Here is a 19181-nt window from a genome sequence, read left to right on the forward strand (position 1 = left end):
TAGATGACAAAATTTCTTGGAAATTTCATATAGATTACGTTTGTAAAATTATTTCACGCAATATAGGCGTCATTAAAAGGTTCAAATTGTTTCTTCCCAAACATTCATTATTCATACTGTATATCAATTCGTCTTTGATATTACCTTATTCAAATTACGGAATTTTGGCATGGGGAAACACGCATCAAACATTATTAGATAGGGTTTTATTGTTACAAAAGAAGGCACTTCGAATCATTTGTAATGCCGCTCCTTGCTCTCATACAGCTTCTTCGTTTTTTGAAAATAAGATTCTGAAAATCAAAGTTTTGTTTTTATTTCATTTAGGACAATTTATGTATAGTTATATATATATATTTGATAATATTTATTATATATATATATATATATATAATAACACATATATATTAATTATATATTTATATTTGATTCTATGTTTCCTCGTAACCTGAGATGCCGTGGTTACCCAACAAGACAGTCTAATGAATTTCACTTGCCCCTGCTTAGAACTGTGTTAGCTCAGCAGACATTTATTTATACAGGCCCAAGATTCTGGAACTCCCTTTCAGTCCAGACATAAAAAATGCTCCATCTTTGTTTTCATTTAAAAAAAGGAATGAAATCATTCCTCCTTAAATCCTATAATGTAACAGAAAGAAATTAATTTTGTTTGTTAATCCTTTTCAGTAAGTAGGTTTTGTAAGCACCAGGATGCTATTGATTTTTCATAGGCATGTTAGGTCGCGTCTTTCGCGGAATTCCACATCGCATCCCCTGTTTTTCTTATTGCAAACTTGTACATTATTACACGTGCCTTCACAGAACAGATAATGTGTTCTGCTATCAGCAATTCCATACAATCGTATATATCACTTTCTCGTCGCTTTCAACGCTCTACACTTCTAATATGGCTAATAGTCTCTGTTGGTTTGATCTTGAATGTATCGATTGATCTAGGCTTTTTGTTTTTAGTTGTCTCGTCTCTTTACTTGTATTTCTGCTTCTTCCCTTTCCCCCTTTCCACTTCTTTTTTCATCCCGCACACTTGTAGTTAAGTTTTCACCTTTTTTTTTCATCCTGTGAGGTGCCCACGTTGTACAAGCATAGTCTTTTGAGTGGGTACCTCCACTTTTTTTTCGCAAAATGTATAAATATGTCTGTATGAAAAATGCCTAATTTTGTAATGACTATTGACAAATGTTATTCTTTGCTACCTATGTATCATTCCTTGACACGCATGTCGAATCTATATTTTTTGTACATTCTGTTGAAAGAAGTGAAAATAAAACCTTTGAATTGAATTGAATTGAATATGAACACAGAAAAATGGACTGTGTGGGAGCGACCAAGATATCTGAAAAAAGGCCATGTTAAAGGTTATGGACCATAAAATGTTAGGAGAAAACCTAATCACAAACCCTAAAAACAAATTCTGAACACAAACCTGCATTCGTACAGGCTGGCCTATTTGGCAATTTTCATTGACAGATCTCAACCATGCAGTGAGACATGCATTGTTCCTCGCAAACACGCAAACTTATGCAATTTGTCATTGTTGTCTTTAAAGTTCATGTGCTCAGTCATGCATGACAATTGTCAACATAATAAGGTATCAATGGAAAGAGGAAGAGAACCCCTTTCCTTGCAACCAACATTGTGATCTTCATAGCTGACAATTAAGAAATGATAGCCCTCCAAATTTGGATTACCTTTTTTATGCGCTCTGTACACAGCAACTCTTAGTGTACCTCTTTCTGAGGTCAAGTTTCTCTTGAAGAGCCAGAGGCATATTTATTGAACTGAACTGCTCCTATCGGATTTGAGTTTTACATGTAGTGAACATACGCTAGTAATTACAGTAAAACATTTTGTTAGACTTTTAGACTCTTGGCCGGGGATAATGGGTTCGTTGTTTCCCTGTCTTCAATAGGGCCTATTTCAAGGGTAAACTTTTGTGATGAAATCAGGAAAAAAATGATAGAGAAAAGCATTATATGGATATAGACATTACAGTAATATAATGGCTTCATCATGGAAACTCTACGATTCTTATCTTCATATCTGTCTAACTGTAGGTCCTATAATGTCACAGTTTCTGTCAGTATGCTTCTAGTATGACCAAGATGTACCTGAACCTCTTCAAGTCGTTTTTGGCGCTCATGGAGATCAACTTCGGCATTCCTTCCTGTCTCATGTGCCCATCCCCCGCCGTTTAAATATTCATCGTCATCACTGCACCCATAATTGTCATCATCGTCATCGTAGTACTCGTAGCCCGGTTCGTAATTGTAGTACTCTTCGTCGTAGAAATATGTGGAATCGCTGAACATCCTGCAGTTCTTGAGCTGCGAAAAAGTGATGTGTTACGTTTTTATGAGAACATCAAAAATTCGATAAGATGTAACCAAATTAATGTTCATATTATGAGAGACAATACCACCGCTATATATGCACGATATTGTATACTAATCTATTCTCTCTGTTCCCATTAGAGTAACAATGGAAGAATTTTGGACATTTATGGTAACAAGCTGATTTTCTTTCAGGATATGTCCAGAAATAAGTATGTGTATCACAGCGTATTATACAAAAGTCTTCATTAATCCTCCTCTGAGAGGGTGTTTTCCGCAATCCAAGGTGGCATGCACAATGGCCGCCGTTTCCTGTTTATTATCATGTAAGTAACCCCAAAACACACTTTCAATATCTGAATAATGTACATCTTGAAACACATAAAAATATGATCCAATAAAATGCTTATTCGCTGATTTCGGAACCACGCAGAGCTAATTAGAAACACTGAGCTCTTCCAACAATCGTTAATGTCCACCATTTCGCTTTCTCGTAAATTTACAATTAAGCACCCCACAGCAATACACGTGTAATTCTGAAGCACAATGAACCAAATCAAATACTTATTCACAGATTCTGAAACACACAGGTACCAATTAACACAATTATTGATCAATTTCCCGAAATCGAGAATATCCTCCAAAATGGCCGCCATGTCACGTTTTTATCGCATCTTTGCAAGTACAGATGTAGGTCCTATACAGCCTCTATTAACACCCATGGTGTTAAATCTAACATCGATGTTTTTACAGTGTATAATACTTATTATGAAATTGGAATATTATTGAATAAGAGGAAATGTTTTGAACTGGTTTAAAAGTTATTTATCAAATCGCACACAATATACAGTTGTAAATAATACAAAATCGGAATTATGCCATGTGAATACAGGCGTTCTGCAAGGTTCTGTACTAGGTCCTCTTCTCTTTTTGCTTTTTGTTAATGATTTACCGTTTGTAAGCCCTAAATTGTATTCTATACTATTTGCAGATGATACAAACCTATTTTTCTCAGGCCGGGATGTGCATGAAGTTAACAATATGATTGATTCAGAAATGCAGAAAGTGTATTCTTGGTTTACTGCAAATCGTTTGGTTATAAACATTGATAAAACATGTTGCATGGTATTTAAGACAAAGAATAAGGTAATAGATGAAGATGTTTTACAAATACATATAGGTAATGTCAAAATTAAGCAGGTCAATAGAGTAAAATTTCTTGGTGTTACAATTGATTATGGTTTAACATGGAAAGGCCATTTTGATGATATTTGTATCAAAATAAGTAGAATTGTTGGTGTCATAAATTATCTGAAACATATATTTCGTTTAAAAATTCTTTTGACCATGTAACATACAATGATTTCCCCACATTTAACATATTGTGCAATAATATGGGGTCATAGTTCATTATATTTATTGAATCGTGTTTTAATGTTACAAAAGCGTGCAATAAGAATACTCTGTAATGTAAATCCGTTTGCACACACTGCAGTATTGCTTAAGAAATTGAAAATTTTGAAAATTGATCAAATTGTGCAATTACAAGTGGCTACATTTATGTTTTCATACTTCAAAGGTGTCTTACCTGTCACGTTCCGTTATTCGTTAACCCCAAATAGCGCAACCCATGCCTACAACACTAGATGTGCCAACGAGATATGTTTACCCTTTTACAGATATAAGCTCTCAAAGACTACGATAGATACACTGGAGCAAAATGCTGGAATGAGTTGCCAACTTTTATCAAAGAAAGTCCAACATAGTCATCTTTTAAACGTAAATACAAAATGTTTTTACTCCAAAGTGCCAATAGGCGTCTTCACATCAGCCCGATAAAAACCCAAGCTCGAGATATTTTCAAATGTAACAAGTCAGAAAAATAGCGCGCTATTTCGAAACATCGGGCTGATGTGAAAACGCCTATTGAGTAATTATTGTAACAATTTTGCCACTTTTCCCCCTTTTTTATTGTGATTTTCTCTGTTGTTTTTGTTCTTTAATGTATGTTTGATGGAAATTGCGTCGTATTTATTGCTTGTAAGGGAATCGGCCTCGATAGGCTTCAAACGGCCTTTACTGATCCCTCACGTGCTATGTTTGTATATATTTTTCTCTTCTGTTTTATTGTGAATGTGATCTTTTCTTTTTAGCATGTGAAATAAATTCAAATTTGAATTTGAATTCCACACCCTCCCCAGCGAGTTCCTTTTCCATAAACATAGTTAAACACTTTTTTTAAATCAAAGTGTGCAGAAGATCTGTCACCCAAATTTCTCAAAAATCTATTTACGAGATAATTTTCATTTGTAGTCAAAGAATATTTCAGCTCCCCATTTACACTGGTATACAGTTGCGTCCATACCCACTCTCTCGAAACTATTATTTAGCCCAAAAATGATTCCCGCGATTTCTAAATTTTATAACTTGCTTATTGATAGAAAATTATTTATTGAAATCATGAAATATTCACCCAAGGGTTGCATCCGAAAGCTGATTTTCAATTCTGAAAATGCAAAATCTCCCTCCCTCTATGGTATCCCCTCCCATACTCTTCCCCGTGTTGGTCCCCTTCCATCGCTTTACGATACTAATCTAAAATTGGCAAATTTCCGAATACTTCGTCAAAAAGTGTTGTCTATATTTGTCACTCCAGTTTCATGTGGGAGGGGATATCCCCTTTTCGTTAACTCTTCCTTGCTGGGTTTAATTTTATCGAATTAGTACACCTTTTTTTTTGTCGGCAATCACCAAAATAATCCTTCAAATATGTGTATGCGACATATTTTCAGTTCAGTTCTACAAATTAATACAAAAGCTGGAGAGTCTGAGGGATTTTCCTTCCACCCTCTCCCACTGTTATGTAAGCCTTCCATCCGTGGGCTTGTGGGCTGTATGACTCGTGGGTGTCGGTTTCGTGACGTGCACCCCATCCTTCTCCCGCTTGGTCTCCCTCCATAGATCACAGACTTATTGTACAATTATGTAGTTCGTTGCCTACATTCCACTAATGGTGTGTGCCAGGTCGCCTCTCCATATATTTTCCGAATATTCCACAAAAACATCAGATCTTTCAAACTTTATAAATGCTAAAGCTCCGTCGACTACAAAGAGGATACCCCATCTTTATCAGTGATAACGCACAGGAGGATCGAACAAGAGCTGAGATACCCCAATACTGAGATACAAAGGCTGAAATACAGCCTTATTAATCATGTACTAATTTATTTGTTCGAATTTGTGCGTAGGTTTTAGAGTGGGTATACCTGTGTGCGTGTTTGTTTTGACAATTATGAAAGAGTATTTTGCTTGATATGATTTCCTCTTCCATTTTATTGTCTGCAGTACCTTCCATTCCATTCTCTTGTCAGATTGCCTGCTTTATTTGCTCATTTTTTACCTCTTCCTCTTTCAAGTGTATTCTAAAATGGATATAAAATCTGAAGTTGGAGCCCAGCCGTAGAAAGGCTGTCTTCTGCTGGCTCATCCATAATTACGTGTATTCTCTCATAGAATTCCATCTTTATTGTATTCTCTCTCTCTCTCTCTCTCTCTCTCTCTCTCTTTGGTATGCTATGTATTGTAATCCAACATATTGTTATGTTCTTACTTTTTCATGGGCGTAAAACCCGGGGGGTGGGGGATATATCCCCCCCCCCCTTCGAAATGGAGGAGGGGGTGGCCTGTACAATCATTCCCCCCCCCCCTGAAATCTAAAAAAAAAAAAAAAAATGGAGGAAGCAGAAATGTGGTTGTATCAATTTTGGCACATTGCATGATGTCCGTGCGCCCGCCTTCAGAGAGGTAACAGAGCTGAATAGTATTCTATCTATAAATAATAAATAATATCGACATATTAAAAGGTATCGTCCAGATGTTGACAACATCAAATAGTATAGGTCTACATGTAACATGCTATGGCGCGAGCAACTCGGGGACCATCTGCAAATTATGTACAATTTAAACATACAAACAGACAATAACAAAAAACTATATTGCCGTATATTTGAACCCCCTCAATTTTCTGAATCATTCCTGAAACGATGATGAATCTGACGACTCAGTCAGGACACATCTGAGCATACACAGGGATGATCAGGGGCATTGATTCTATCTCGGGGGGGGGGGGGGGCAAAGGGGCATTTGCCCCATCCCTATACGGAAATGTTGGGGGGGGGGCAGACAAATCATTAGTCCAAAAGAAATTCCCGAGATGAGGGCAAATTTCGAACTTCCCTTATATGGAAAATTGTCCAAATACCGCCAGAACTATGCACCAGTTCGTAGAATTGCAATCATAAACATGTCAACGCTCCACTACTGAGTCTCTTTCGTTCTAGATTTTGTACACTTATGAGTTTGATGTATTTCCTAATATTTTATCAAAGAGAGTGCAGCAGATCTTCCACTTACAAAATTCCCTCCAAATATTTCACCCAAAGATGGCTGATTTTCAATTCTGAAAATACGAAATCTCCCGCACGTGAGAGGGGGATAGGCCTACCCCCTTCCATACCCTCCCCGTTCAGTCCTTTCTACTTATAGATTGACAGATTTCCAAATATTTCATCTAAAGTGTGCACCAGGTCTGTTACTTCAGTTAAAAAAATAATAATAAGTTCCGTGGGTGGGAGGAGATTTCTAGATACTTTTAATTAACGGAGGGTCCCCCCCCCCCAAAAAAAAAAAAATATATATATATGTATATTATATATATATATATATATATATATTCTTCTGGGATTTAAATTTTCCCAGATCATAACTGTGTTTACGAGATATTTTCATTTGAATTTCTAAAAATGCAAAAAAGCACCCTCGTATCAAGGGGCGTCGATCCAGGAGAACGGGGGCGCTGATGGGGGGGGGGGGATGGACAAACATATCATTCTGATCGCCAATGATTCCCGAAAGGAGGAAAATTTCCTTGCGTTTTTGATAGAAAACTGTCCAAATATCTCATCCAAAGGTTGCACCAGATAGCAGAATTTCAATTCTGGAAATGCAAAAAAAAGTGTCTCTAGTATCGGAGGGGGATACCCAAACCCCTCCCCCTTCAAAAAAAAAAAAAAACACACACACACACACACACACACACACACAAGATCCACCGCCGGTGGGCGTGGGAGGGGATGCTATCTTCTTTTAATCAACCCTTTCCCCGCTTGGTTTCCCATTAAAAAACTGTAGTACCCTTTGGGGATTGACAGCTTTAGGAATTCCTTCAAAACTGTTCATTTGTATTTGTATAATAAGAATGCAAAAGCCCACTAGTATGCAGGGACGTTGATCCTGGAGAACTGGGGGGGGGGGCAAACATGTCATTTTGTCCCTTAAAAATTCCCGAAATGAGTGAAATTTTCTTGCGTTTTGTCCAAATATTTTGTCCAAGGTGTGCACCAGATTGCTAAATTTCAATTCTGAAAATGCAAAATCTCTCTCGCGTGGGAGGGGAATACCCCCTCCCACCTTCTTCCCCGTTCAGTCCTTTTCCTATAGACTTAGTACAGATTTAGAATTGACAGATTTCCAAATGTTTCATTAAGTGTGCATCAGATCTACATGTATTGTTTCAATTCTAATAATTTCTACCTCATTCTCTTTTAATCCACTCCAATCCCCCCCCCCCTCCCCCGACCGCTCGGTTCCTATCCATTAATATAAACTCTGCACTTTTGGGATTTTTGATAATTTTCTGAATATTCCACACCAAAAAAAAAAGCACATCAGATCATTATAATAATATCTCAATCCTAAAAATGCAAAAGCTCCGTCTTGTGATGGGAGGGGCTACAACCTCCCACACCCTCCCCTATAAAATCTCAATTGGAAGTAGAATATGGGGCTTTCTCTACACTGGGGTAGCCACAGCCAAGGGGCGATGGGAGCATCCCCCCCCCCCCCCTCGCCTATAAGATTTGGACCGGGGATTTGGAAGGCGGAGAAAAAAATTGCGCGCATACGGTACTGTGTGCATGTACATGAAGCGGATCTCCCTTTCAACATTTCATCAAGCAAGATCATAATTTTTTTCAATACACCTGTATTTCACTCATAGTATGCACCAGATCGTTGGATTTCAATTTAAAAAATGCAAAAAAAAAAATTCTCGTGCTTGGTTGGGAGGGGGGGGGGGGGTAACTCCTTCCCAAACCCTCCCCCTCTGTGCCCCTTTCCCTATGGACAATGGAATTGTTTGGTAGTCTCTGCGCGACCGCTGGCAGAGCATCGCGAAGCCAGACAACCGACGACCCTTTTTTTTTGTTGGTAAATTCGCGCATGGGAGCATGGAGCTACAAGCTCCATGATGGGAGAAATTCGCAATACATTGGAATAAGCGAACGGGGCATGCAGTGCACTATACGGAACAGGCACACCAAACATACATGGTACTATAAACTAGCATGCCAAGTAATGACAGATAGACCCTATCACTTACCAAAACTGTTCCTTTGAATCCTTACAGACCCATATGAACTTTGAATCAGTGAGAAAAATGGGTAATCTGCAACATATGAATATTCCAATCTTTGAGTAACAAGATCGTATGTGTACCTACACTGTATGTCGATACTGCGTGTGATGATCGTGATGTGGACGCGTGTTCCCGAGAATATGCATGGATGGCGCCTTCGCTTTCTTTTCAAACCTTCCTTGTCTACTGACGGGGATTCCCCATGACGATGAGCATGAGCCAAGCAAAGACAAACTGCACGTGCCCGACATATGGAAAGGTTTTTGGCCAAAAGTCTACTAAAATCATTCTACAGCTGAGAGTGCACGCTGCCCGCACACACAGAACGCCAAGGTGCTCGCTTTGAATTATTCATGATCCTACACGGTCTGCCACACACGTCGTGCACACAGCAGTGATACGGACTGGTCCATTGTCGAATATGGGTAAAATGCTGCGGAAACAACATAGGGGCAGTCATGAATATAGCATTATATGGGTTAAATCTACATTGACAACATGAATTACATGCTTTTCATGAAATTGTTTACATTATCTGCTTTTTAACTGACCACACACTCACACACACACACACATATATACGCACACACTCACTGAGGTATCAATCTTATATTGCTGACAGTCGCTTTCTGGTCATGTGCAGCAACTTCAGTAAATTAATAGCAAAACCCAAGTACTCTAAAAGATGCACAAATAGAAACTGAAAGCTAATGTAGTGTAGATTCACAATCATGTTGGAATGTTGACCACTGCAAGTTCCACCGGCACTGCACTGCACTGTGCTTCATGCTCCACTCGCGGTTACCTGGGCACGTTCACCCCCATTACACAATGGTGCACTCTGCGTATATGTGCTTGCCGAGAAAGATATGATCATCGAACATCATCGAAGAAGAAAATTCCCGTTTTCTATATCTTCTCAGCAACATATAAAGTCATAATTGGTACAGTAGGTGGTCAGTTAATACAAGGGCTCACCGCTGACTTCAGGAAACTTAGAAATGAGAAATACATATCCAATTTACGTTATAACTCACGGTATATGAAATCATAACTCGTCCAAATGCAGCCACGAATAAACAGTGACGTCAGGTTTCATATGATAATGAGCTTCTCTGTGTCGCTGATTGTGATTGGATTGAGGACGGGACCTTCTCAGTTTTTTGCCAATTCCGACAAGACCTATTATCCAATCATAATGAGTTTGACATATAGGATAGAGAATTTTTTGGCGCGTAATATGGTAGAAGCCACAGCTTCATGTGCCATTCGGTTGCGGAGATAGAGCCTCTCAAATAAGGAGGTATCACTGCATCACACGGCGAATACTTCAGGAAGTGTGTACAATCCTATGGGGCAGTTATTTTGAAGTGAACTCACAAAGCTGTTTTTGAGCAGCCAGTCCGACGTTATTAGAAGTCCATTTATCTTCTAATTTTAGTATTCTACAGAAAAATGTCCTAAGACTAGTAAACCGCTAGCCACAAGTCCACGGACATTACTTACTTTATGATATTTTTCCATTAATGACAGTAAGTCGGGTTTTGCTTGTGCGTCTCCATAGGTTATAACACAGGGTGCGCGCGCGCGTGTTCTGTGTGTATTAAAAGAGACAACCTTTCCATATATTCAGGTTTATTTGCGGGGCCAATCTAATATCCAGAGAAATGATGGCCCTCAAGGTTGACTGTTAGTTTCTACGACAATACACGAATTGAGAAGGTTGTCTGATATGTGATATTACAAACCATGATCAGTCATCTTTCGTAACGACATATAACTTCTTGCTCACTCATTCATCAACGCGTTCAGCGCTTTGTACAGTAACAAGACTGTACAGTTTTGTGAAGTGCAGACGGCTACACTTGGGCTGGTTATGTAAAGGAAAGCCATTGGTCATGTTGGTTCCTCTGACGATCGAGGGAGTTGAGCGTCAGAAATCACAGTGTGGGAAATATTTTTTTTATTTGTTCCTTAAACAGAAGAAGTGCTCTTTATTACATTGTATATCTATACATGTACCATTAGGAGTCCCCATGTTTGATTTCTTCATCTTGCTTAATTTCATCACAATTTAGTACAACAAAAATAACAAGCTAGATATAGTAATTTGCCTTGGCTTCCTAAGAGTGTTTGATTTCATGTTTCGCTTACCGGTAGTCTGCCAAACAATACAAAATTTTCAGATTCCTGCACATCATTCTTTCAAACACTCGATCACACTTATTTGGACCTTGATTAAATTGTGGAAATGTTTTGTTGCTGATATACGATATTCCCTCAAAATTCCAACTGTACGTCTACAAGCATATATATATATATATATATATATATATATATCATATATACAGTATCAATATATATATATATATCATATATACAGTATCAATATGTATATATATATATATATATATATATATGTATATACGAAAAAAGAAAGAAAGCAAACACTTTCATATCATATCATTATTATAGGTCACATTTTCATAGAGGATTTTGATTAAAATCAATGTACATGTATTATATACCATAATATAGCTAATTTTATTGGCAATTAAGCTAATAGGGTAATTGAATAGAATACGTTACGCATGAGTGAGCACATTCGTTTTTGTCCTCCAAGGCACAAAATTAAAAATTGCAAAAATTGACATGTTCTCTTTCATTTGCAAATGCCCTCCATGATAACATTGACAACAAAAGACCAGTTTAACACAATAAAGAGACACTAATGAAATAGTAAAAAGAAGTTTTCGTTCTCTTTATCTCTTTATAACCTCTAAGAAAAACAAATATTCTGTGATAAATATAAACTTAAAAAAGCGTTTACTTTTTTTTCTGAGTGTAGAATAAGAGAAATTCCTATGCTTTTTCCACTGGATAATTTTCCAACTCACCACCAATGCATACATTAAGGTCCTACACAGCGGTCATTACATGTAATATTATGGAATACTTACTCAATAAGCTGCTCATAGTATGCCAAAATTAGCATAAAATTCATGTGATTCAATAATTTTCAGTGAACTGTTAAATTCTTGAGAGGCATATCACATTTTATTTCTATCATGTCAGCATCTTATATGCTCTGATTCTACTACTAACTTTTGACCGGAACTGAAAAATGGTCCTAATTACATGTACAAACTTATTTACACAGAATTTTATCACAGTAATTTGAAAATATTTCATAGTTAGAGTTTGACAATTGTCTGCCTGTGTAACATGATAACGTGTTCAAGAGAAAGTGATTAAATAATTAGGTCGTGCATGACTATAGCGCATTACATCACTATGTATCTTTATGCATAATGACGTATCAAACGGCCCAACTATAATCAAATATTCAAAGTATGGTATATGATAATGTGCGTTGTCCATATGTTCATACAATGTCAACCGATCAAGCACGAACGGTAATGGTAGTAGTAGGTACCTCTAGTAGCCTAAAAGACACTTGAACGATTTACCTCTCCAGTGCCTTTTCATAATCAGGGACACAAAATGACCTGTGTGGTTAACATTAAAAATGGAATCTCATACTCTCAGGTCATAAAATCAACGGAGCTGCTCGGCGTGGGGACAACAGGTTTCACTGTGGTCCTTTCACTGTTCTGTAAGAATTTAACAACTTGATGAGACTGTAATCACAAAAGGTGCCTTCATAATATCCGGTGTTCTTTATTCGAGACACACGCGAGTCAAACAGCCCACGAGTTTGTTTGATAGATACTATTATTTTCTGCAATTCAATATACATAAGTTACATAATCGTGCATGAACATGTGGGAGACATACAAAGTATATCTTAAACAGAGTCGTTTGACTTGCATAGACAACGACATAAAAGGAAATTAATTATACAATATGCAGTATGCATGTCTATGCAGCAGGGATTACAGTAACAATTTCATTAAGAAGCGATTATGTAGAGGGCCGCCATTGTAAGTATTGCTTGAAAAGATGGCCGGCCCGAGGAAAAGGTATATAGGGACGTACAACTAGATTCGTAACAATACAAATGCTGCTGCGAAGATAGCAGGGGGAAATAAACTGATGTGTGATGGTGGTGAATGTGCGTGCAAGTGCTTGAAAGTGCACAAGGGCAGATAGGCTGGAATTAGAATAATGGAATAAATTGGTTTGCTGGAAGAGGGAACGATATGCGAGTTAAAGACAGCCCATGAGTTATACAACCCACAAGTCACACAGCTCACGAATCATACAGCCCTCAGGCCATACAGCCCACTAGCTATGCAGTCCACGAGTTCGACACTAAGCGCACAAAGTTCACGAGTTTGATATAAGTTAAAGAAGCCCTCGAGTTATACAGTCAATACAAGCCCAAGAGACCAACACTACGTAAAAGAGGTCCACGAGACCGACACTGGGAAAAGAAGGAACACGAGACCGACAGTATGAACAGCACCATGGCATCCATAAACTAATGAAGACTGCCTAGTTGTAGAGGGTGTCCCTATAACATTGGCATAAGGAAGAAATGAGTGCCCGGAAAGGGGGGTTGCTAAGGTGTTACCGCATTAGTTGCCCTTTCTCACCCCATGGAATTTTCAAGATCTTTATTTGTGTGTGCATGTGTGAGTGATTGTGCAAGAATAGATAAAATTCATTAAAAGTGTGCGCCAGATTTTTGTATTTAAATTCCTAAAACGCAAAAGCACAGTCGTTTGCATTTTTTAGGTATTCTTGCTCTCCCTAAAAATATGGAAACGATTAAAAAAAAACAATCCGTGCACGGCAATGGTTATTACAGCAAAGTGGGGTCTTGAAAGGAAATGTGGCTGCAATCAATATCAAATTTCCTTAATATTGCCGCATTACAATAATGTTGCCCGAGTTTGAAACAATTTCCATGAAATAAAAAATGTATATTCGTCGTCCATCTGTTATGCCTTATTTGAGAAAGAAGTGGAATTTATCTTCAAAGACATCTTGTCCCCTTCTGCATACAATCACTAAGGCAATATAATAAAATATATCAATATCAAATATGTGTCATATATATTTGGCGGCCATTTTACAAATATTTAGGTCAGTCTAGAGGAAAAAAGCCTATTAGTTTGTACAATGAAATTTACATGGAACTATTTCACAAAATGATCACTGTCACGGCGCACACATACTTTACATCATTTGTAGGGCGAGTAGTAATCAGCTTGAGCTGAAGGTGTAGATTTAGTATGAATTCACAGAAATTACGTAATCCCTATCAAGGTTTTAATTTATGATTCAGAAAAAAAAAATCATTCATGAAAACAGCTATTCATCCCTTCAAAATTTTACCGTTTTGAGGAGAGTAATTACAAACACAAGCCCACAAATCGAGAATGCATCGCTGCTATACAACAAGATTTAATCAATTGAATTTCGTATATTTATTTCACAAGGTATGCTCTGGGCCATGGAGTCAATGGTTGGATGATTATATTGGAATTTTATTATTTTCTTCATGTTTTGAAGTTTGATGAGGACCATGACATCAAGGGGTGGGGCTTAGGGGTTGAGTGATGATTTTTCAGTTTTTAATGATTGTTCTAAAAAAAAAATGTTTCTGAGAGCAACATGTGTGGGTTCACATGCCTACGTACTAAATTAAATATCTATTCATTTCATTCTCATTTTGTGCAACATGTACTGTACAGTGTATCCCTTAGTAGTGTTCATTCCGGTTTTTGCTTCATGTTTGTAATGTTTATGATATGTATCCTATATTCTTTACCTGGTAGTTAAAAAAAAACAATAATTTCAGACATTCTAGTTGCAGAGACAAATTGGTTCTCAAAAACTCAGATACCCGAACAGTCGGGTGGGATATATAATACTTAACTAGTGGAGCGTTTAAAAATGGAAAATCTTACATCCTGCTTATATCATTTTTTTATCTTCTCTCTAGAAATGGGGAAAGCTTATTAAATCAGTACGATGCCATTATGAAAGAATTAAACTTGAAGCCACTCATCGTTCTTGCTATTTTCTCTTTCATGATGTTCATGCAACACCATGTACAGATTGACACTTGTAGTTGACCTATAGATTGCGCTGTTCATCCTGTCGGTCTCTTGGACCTTCTTTGCCTATATTATTGTCGGTCTCGCGACCCTTTGTCGCCTAGTGTCGGTCTCGTGAGCCTCTTTTGCTCAGTGTCGAACTCATGGGCTTTATTTACCCAGTGTCGAACTCAAGGGCTGTATGACTCGTAAGCTGCATGACTCATGGACCTATTTTCAATGTCTGTCTCGTGGGCGGTATGACTCGATCGTGGGCGTCGGTCTCGTTGGATGACCCTATAATTAGGCTTATATCTAGCCTACAGACACACACACACACACACACACACACACACACACACACACACACACACAAAATGCATTTTGTGCATTTATAGTGACGTATCAAAATAAACAACATCCATCTCAACCTTATTCTTTACACTTTTGAAAGCACAAAATGCACACAAGATGATATTGTTCTGATTTAAAAGCAATGCCGCTAAATACCGATATCGCTACGATGAATCATACTGTGAAATAATATATAGCTTAAAGATCCAAAGCTTTTTAAATCTATAAGCTATGATGCTGTCCGTTCATAACCAACTCAGTGGATGTTGATGTTCCCAAATATCGTTGTTTTCTGTCGGCATGCTTTCGCCAACGATATCTCGTTGCATTTCAATGAACAAAGCTGCGCTGATTAGAAGAAATGTGTTGTGTTCAATCCCCTGAGTAAGTTTAGCCTTGCAGTTGAGAATTGCAGTTTCCCTTGAACTTTCAGGATATTCAGCATGCATGGACCGATGATAGACAGACATGGGCATAGATGGTGGTTTTGAATTGTTACGTGTTGCAAAGCCACTGGACTTAAAGTATCTGGGTCTTTCGTTTATGGGCAGGCCAATTACCATGGCCGTATGATAATTTTGTGTGAGAGATGGCAACTCTGCCCTCAACTGTATTTCAATCTGATCTTCTGACACTTTTGTCACAAGTACACCAAGGTCGATGTCTTGCCCTAGATTGAAGGTCTGTTTCTTTCCAACTTCTGTCTTTATCCAAGGAGAAGCAAGAATACTACTCGACGAACCAACGGTGATAGGAAAGATCCTTTCTATGGTCTCCTGGTGTGCGCTATTCAGGTATCTGCTTGGTTGATGCAGATACAACCTTGGACCCGAGAACTCAGCCGGTAGTTCTCCGTACGAGCCTTCGCGGAAGAGTGTCTGCAGCTGCCACACTTTTAAAGGTAAATCTGGAAGCTTTTCGGAGGCCCTCGAGAATACAGCTGTAGCCGTCACCTTCTTCAACTGCAGGGCATTCATGAACGGAAACCGGATACACTTGATGATCTCGACAAAGATGTCGTCGTTTTCACATTGAGTGAGCCACGGCTCAATCTTCCTAAAGAGGGCGTACTCGCTCTCTACGATCAAGTCGACTCCGCTGTCTAGTACAACTAGCATCGTCGCTGCGTCGATGTCAAGCAGCTGCTGATCTGAAAGCAAGTTGAAATTTGTCAGAAGGGACTGATGGCACAGCTTCACGATGTCTGGCATGTTGAATACTTTGGCTCTTGGTAGGAAAAAAAGTATTGTCTCCGTGTCATTTGAAATATTTTCGATAAACTCACAACAGAGCTCATAAAGTTCAGGGATCATGTATTTATCGGCGAGCCTGGCCAGCGACAAGACGTTTTCAGTGGTGAGGACCACGGTGGCTGTGTAGAGGAACTTCAGAAAATCCCCGAAAACAAGTGCGTCGGGGTCTTCCTCTACCAGCGTCTGTCGGATGACTTGTCCAGAGGCATTGTCGCTACGTTCGTTACAAAGTTCATTGGTAGGTTGCCAGGTAGGGTCAGACAACATCGTTTTAAAGACGTCACTCCAGGCACAGAGAACTAGACGATGTGCGAAGAACGTGCGATCCCCTACGCTAAGAATCAGATCACTGTACTGTTCCTGGTTGCATAATGCTCCAAAAGCAGCGTTTCCATCCATATTAACTCTTCGAGTACCTTCCAGCAAAGACTTGCGAGCGGCCTGGAAAGAGTTATAACAGAGTCAGTGAATTCTCAGACAATCTTGTAACTAGTACTGAAGCGTCGATGCCTAGACAATACCCGTTTTCGTCATAGGACCTACCTTCTAAAAGAGTAGGCCTATCGACTCATCAACAACACTATAGGGTAACAAAACAAATGAGTTAAATATGGTTTGATATTAATATCTTTTCGTTTAAAGGATTACTTTAAAGGGGGTGGCTAGTAACTGATCAGTGGGAATGAGTGGAAATGCTAGGGGATGATTGTTCCAATCCTTGTGGGATTCATTTCAGAGTACATCATATATCTATTGTTGTGTGAAAATTATTTGCTTCAGAATTTGATCTCATATTCAAGTAATGTGCAGTTCAATGTTTCCGGGTTAGCATGCCTGTACAGTGTCCGGGCGATCGTTAAAGGGCCGTCAACGATCACGCATAACAACATTTTTGGGGTATCAGTACAGGTGCAGTATGTGATAGAGTATACATCAGTTAGGAATAGGATGTAATATAGGTATAGATGGAAGGACATTAGGAACAGGTTAGGTTGGGATAGGATTAGGAGTAGGAGTAGGGCATATAAATTCCAAAATGGTGCCTAACATAATTCCATAACTAATCAATATGCCGAATTCAACCCTTACAGTGTAATCTTTATTTCAATAATATCGTTTGATAATAACATAAATGTGGGTAATATCGGTTACATCATACTGGGTATTGGAGAAATGCAGTACTAGCAATAACGGGTGGTAATGACGTGGAAATTCTGGAAATATCGGTTACATCATACCAGGTAACACTGGGTAAATGCAGTAATATCAGGGTAATATTGGGTAAACGCAGTAATATCAGGTGGTAATAACGTGGAAATGCTGGAAATATCGGTTACATCATACCGGGTAATATTTGGTAAATGGAGTAATATCGGGTTCGGGTATTATCGGGGAAAGATTGGTCTTGTACTATTTCCCCGTTTTTACCCACTGGTGTTACCGTGGTAACGTTATTAGGCCCCCTACATATTATTACCCGAGTAATAACGGGTAAAATACCCAGTGGGAATGCAGTATTTAAAAAGCTTAAAGGACAAGTTCACCTTCATAAACATAAGGATTGAGAGAATGTAGCAATATTAGTAGAACACATCATTGAAAGTTTGAGGAAAATCGGACAATCCGTTCAAAAGTTATGAATTTTTGAAGTTTTTGTTCAGTAACCGCTGGATGAGAAGACTACTGCAGTGTGTGAAAAACTTAGATGTCACATGCATACAACAATATAAGGAAAATATAAAGAGAATTTCACAAAATTTCATCTTATGAAAAAAGTACACATTCCCCCGACTCGTTACCGACAAATGTTATGGGTAATATTATTCCCCCTGCCTTTAGAAAGAGGCAAGTCAAGTGCTCTTTTATTATGCGAAAAAAGTGGAAATATGTTGAATTTTCTTTATATTTTCTTTATACTGTTGTACGCATATGACTCACAAGCTGTAGTAGTCTCCTCATCCAGCGGTTCCAAAACAGAAATTTTAAAAATTCATAACTTTTGCATCGATTGTCCAATTTTCCTCAAACTTTCACTGATGTGTTCTACTAATATTGTTGCATTCTCTCAATCCTTATGTTTATGAAGGTGAACTTGTCCTTTAACATTTCTTTTTTCATACAATAAGATGATTTAAGATTCTATACCTAAATTTCTTCTCACACGTGTCTCATGATAAATACACCTATTCATTCATGAACGTTCTCTGAAAGGACCCTGCCTTTATCATCGCTTAGGCCTAATCATTTCGAGGGGTTACCGATTTTCAGGTTAAATGCGAGTGAAGAAAGCTATTGTGCGAAAAGTATCAGGTTTGGTATGTTCGCGTTTAACTGTTCTAAATTATTTCTGGATCTTTGAATATTTCTTTCCTTCCCATCTTCATCATGAAGACCTTACAAGGTTAAGTTCAATGTCCGTAAAATTACATTTGAGTATCATTTCGACATAATTACATAGTGTAGATCTATGTATACCTGAAAGTCTTGACGTTGCTTCTTATGTTTATGGATATCGCATTCATCTTTCCTCTCTGCAAGAAGTCTTAACTGCGTTTGAACAATATCTTCGTAATAGTTGTCGTGGTCGGATCCGAAATCGTCATCGTACATGTTGCTTTTTTTTTGCCTGCGAATAATCATAGACGTGTGCAACCTTCGTTATAAATATACATCAAGCATTCATGTCAGTTGCCAATAGATGCTGAAATGTGCATTGAACAGCGCAGTCGCAAATACACTG

Source organism: Diadema antillarum, unplaced genomic scaffold (genome assembly GCF_040938485.1).
Source record: "Diadema antillarum isolate AM-2024a unplaced genomic scaffold, OU_Dant_1.0 seq00000288_RagTag, whole genome shotgun sequence".
NCBI lineage: Eukaryota > Metazoa > Echinodermata > Echinoidea > Diadematoida > Diadematidae > Diadema > Diadema antillarum.